Genomic DNA, 4678 nt, shown 5'->3' on the forward strand with positions numbered 1-4678 from the left:
AGTAAGAGAGGGTGAGGAAGGGGAAAATGAGCAAGTGCAGAATGAGGAATTACCACCCCAACCTACCCCAGTGATGATTAATTAGGTTTTTGCTTATCTTAGCGGGTTATCTGATCAAGGCCACACACCTCCAGTGTTTTCTGCACCAGCACCTCAGGTTCCGGAAGTACGACAGGCCGCTGCTGAGGCTCCCCGCATGGATGCCTCATTGGAAATAGGCACGTTTCCTCGTTTGACTACCGGGCCCATAATGACAAGTGATCAGCATGAACTTTTCAGTAAGTTCTTGAAATTGAAACCTCCAGCTTTCAAGGGTGCTGAATCTGAGGATGCCTACGATTTTCTGGTTGATTGTCATGAGTTACTACATAAAATGGGCATAGTGGAACGATTTGGCGTGGAGTTTGTAACCTATTAGTTTCAGGGAAATGCAAAAATGTGGTGGCGGTCATATGTTGAGTGTCAACCCACACAGGCACCACCTATGACTTGGGCGTCATTCTCTAGCTTATTTATGGAGAAGTATATCCCTCGGACCTTGAGGGATAGGAGGAGAGATGAGTTCTTGAGCCTAGAGCAAGGCAAGGTGTCGGTGACTGCCTATGAGTCTAAGTTTCGTGCATTATCCAGGTATGCCACCCAGCTTTGTTTTAGTCCACAAGAGCGGATTCGCCGTTTTGTGAAGGGGTTGAGGTCAGATTTGCGGATTTCAGCCTTACAGGTAGCGGCTACAGCGAAATCCTTTCACGAAGTGGTAGACTTCGTGATAGAGGTGGAGGGAGTGAAGCTAGATGACTTCACCATGGCATCGACATCTAAAATGTTTCGTAAGGGAGGTGAGTTTAATGGTTCTTACTCCAGAGGGCAGGGTTCAGGATGTTATCCAGCCTGACCTATTCAGTCTTCACTGCAGACTGTAGTTGGGGGTCCACCGCAGACCGGTCAACACATCTCTGAGTTTGGAGGTTATCCCCAGACTTCGTCATTCTCACAGAGACCTATGCTTGAATCCAGAGAGTGTTATGGATGTGGGGAGACTGGACACATTAAGAGGTATTGTCCAAAACAGAGTTACAGACCTCAAATAGTCAGAGGTAGAGGTGGTCATGGAAGAGGCCATCATTCTGGAGGGCGTGGTGGCCGAGGTAATGGTGGTCACCAAAACGACCGGGGGGACGGGCAAACTGGAGCTACTACAACACCACATGGTAGGGGCAATGGGCAGACAGGTGATAGGGCCCACTGTTACGCTTTCCCAGGGCGGTCTGAAGCGGAGACATCTGATGCTATTATCACTGGTAATCTTCTGGTTTGTGATTGCATGGCTTCTGTATTATTTGATCCTTGCTCCACATTTTAATATGTATCTTCCTCATTTGCTACTGGTCTTAATTTACATTGTGAATTGCTTGACATGCCTATCCGTGTTTCTACTCCGGTAGGTGAGTCTGTGATAGTCGAAAAGGTATATAGGTCTTGTCTGGTGACTTTTGTGGGGAGCAATACTCATGTAGACTTGGTTATCTTAGAAATGGTTGATTTCGATGTAATTCTGGGTATGACTTGGCTTTCTCCAAATTTTGCAATCTTAGATTGTAATGCTAAAACTGTAACGTTGGCCAAGCCTGGGACAGATCCGTTAGTGTGGGAGGGTGACTACACTTCCACTCCAGTTCGTATCATCTCCTTTCTTCGTGCTAAGAGAATGGTTAGTAAAGGGTGTTTAGCTTTCTTGGCACACCTCAGGGATGATACTACCCAAGTACCTTCAATTGAGTCGGTTTCGATAGTCCGTGAGTTTCCGGATGTGTTCCCTGCAGACCTTCCTTGTATGCCACCGGATAGGGATATCGACTTTTCCATTGATCTGGAGCCGGGCACTCGTCCCATTTCCATACCTCCTTATAGAATGGCTCCAGCAGAGTTAAGGGAGTTAAAGGCCCAACTTCAAGAGTTGTTAAGTAAAGGTTTCATTAGACCAAGTGCATCCCCTTGGGGTGCTCCGGTGTTATTTGTGAAGAAGAAGGATGGGAGTTTTCGGATGTGCATAGACTACCGGCAGTTGAACAAGGTAACTATTAAGAACAAGTATCCCATTCCTCGCATTGATGACTTGTTCGATCAGTTACAAGGTGCTTGTGTCTTCTCTAAGATTGACTTGAGATCCGGTTATCATCAATTGAAAATACGGGCAACGGATGTGCCAAAGACTGCTTTTCGAACCAGGTATGGGCATTATGAATTCTTGGTAATGTCCTTTGGACTAACGAATGCCCCTGCTGCTTTCATGAGCTTGATGAACGGGATTTTTAAGCCATATCTGGATCTCTTTGTGATCGTATTTATTGATGATATACTGATATACTCCAAGAGTAAGAAGGAACATGAGGAGCATTTGAGAATTGTGTTGGAAATGTTGAGGGAGAAAAAGCTTTATGCCAAATTCTCCAAGTGTGAGTTTTGGCTAGATTCAGTGTCCTTCTTGGGGCACGTGGTTTCTAAAGATGGAGTGATGGTGGATCCTTCTAAGATCGAAGTAGTGAAGAATTGGGTAAGACCTACTAATGTGTCAGAAATAAGAAGCTTTGTTGGTTTAGCCAGTTACTACCGTCGATTTGTCAAGGGATTCTCTTCTATTGCTTCCCAATTGACGAACTTGACTAAGCAGAATGTTCCATTTGTATGGTCGGATGAATGTGAGGAAAGCTTTCAGAAACTCAAGACCTTGCTGACTACCGCACCTATCCTTACCTTGCCAGTAGAGGGTAAGAACTTCATTGTGTATTGTGATGCATCCTATTCTGGTTTGGGTGCAGTGCTAATGCAAGAGAAGAACGTAATTGCTTATGCTTCGAGGCAATTAAAGGTGCATGAACGTAATTATCCGACCCACGATTTGGAGTTGGCTGCGGTAGTGTTTGCATTAAAGCAATGGAGACACTATCTATATGGGGTTAAGTGTGAAGTCTATACGGATCATCGTAGTCTACAGTATGTCTTTACTCAGAAAGATTTAAATTTGAGACAGAGGAGATGGATGGAACTACTGAAGGACTACGATATCACCATCTTGTATCACCCAGGAAAAGCTAATGTTGTGGCAGACGCCTTAAGTAGAAAAGCAGGGAGCATGGGTAGTTTAGCTCACTTGCAAGCTTCTAGGCGCCCATTGGCTAGAGAGGTTCAGACTCTGGCTAATAACTTTATGAGGTTAGAAGTAAATGAGAAGGGAGGATTTTTGGCCAGTGTGGAGGCGAGATCTTCTTTTCTTGACAAGATCAAGGGAAAACAGTTTGATGATGAGAAACTAAGCCGAATTCGGGATATGGTGTTGCGAGGAGAGGCTAAAGAAGCAATAATGGATGAGGAAGGTGTTTTGAGAATTAAGGGAAGGGTATGTGTGCCCCGTGTTGATGATTTGATCCACACTATTCTTACAGAGGCTCATAGTTCCGGATATTCTATACATCCTGGTGCAACCAAGATGTACCGTGACCTAAAGCAACACTTTTGGTGGAGTAGAATGAAGCGCGACATTGTTGATTTTGTTGCCAAATGTCCAAATTGTCAGCAAGTAAAGTATGAACACCAGAGGCCCGGAGGAACACTTCAGAGAATGCCCATTCCTGAATGGAAGTGGGAGAGAATTGCAATGGACTTCGTGGTTGGTCTTCCAAAGACATTGGGAAAGTTTGATTCTATTTGGGTAATTGTGGACAGATTAACTAAGTCTGCTCACTTCATCCCGGTCAAGGTGACCTACAATGCAGAGAAGTTAGCCAAACTCTATATCTCAGAAATTGTTCGATTGCATGGAGTTCCACTTTCCATCATATCAGATAGAGGTACGCAGTTTACTTCTAAGTTTTGGAGAACATTGCATGCGGAAATAGGTAGTAGGTTGGACCTTAGTACTGCATTTCACCCTCAGATCGATGGACAGTTTGAGCGAACGATTCAGGTATTGGAAGATATGCTTCGTGCATGTGTGATAGAATTTGGTGGTCATTGGGATAACTTCTTACCCTTAGCGGAGTTTTCATACAATAATAGCTATCACTCAAGTATTGATATGGCTCCTTTCGAAGCATTGTATAGGAGGAGATGTAGGTCTCCCATTTGTTGGTTTGATGCATTTGAGGTTAGACCTTGGGGTACTGATCTTTTGAGGGATTCATTAGAGAAGGTGAAATCTATTCAAGAAAAGCTTTTAGCAACTCAAAGCAGGCAAAAGGAATAGATCGAAAGGTTAGGGACTTGGAGTTCATGGAGGGTGAGCAAGTCTTGCTGAAGGTTTCGCCCATGAAAGGGGTGATGCGGTTTGGTAAAAGAGGTAAGCTAAGCCCAAGGTATATTGGACCATTTGAAGTACTTAAGCGAGTAGGGGAGGTGGCTTATGAATTAGCCTTGCCTCCAGGGCTGTCAGGAGTGCATCCGATATTTCATGTGTCTATGTTGAAAAGATACCATGGGGATGGAAACTACGTCATTCGTTGGGATTCAGTTCTGCTTGATGAGAATTTGACTTATGAGGAGGAGCCTGTTGCCATTCTAGATAGAGAAACTGCAAGTTGAGATCACGGGAGATTGCATCCATCAAAGTTCAATGGAAGAATCGGCCGGTCGAAGAATCCACTTGGGAGAAGGAGGCTGATATGCTAGAAAGATACCCACACTT

This window comes from Solanum pennellii, chromosome 1 (assembly GCF_001406875.1).
Source record: "Solanum pennellii chromosome 1, SPENNV200".
NCBI lineage: Eukaryota > Viridiplantae > Streptophyta > Magnoliopsida > Solanales > Solanaceae > Solanum > Solanum pennellii.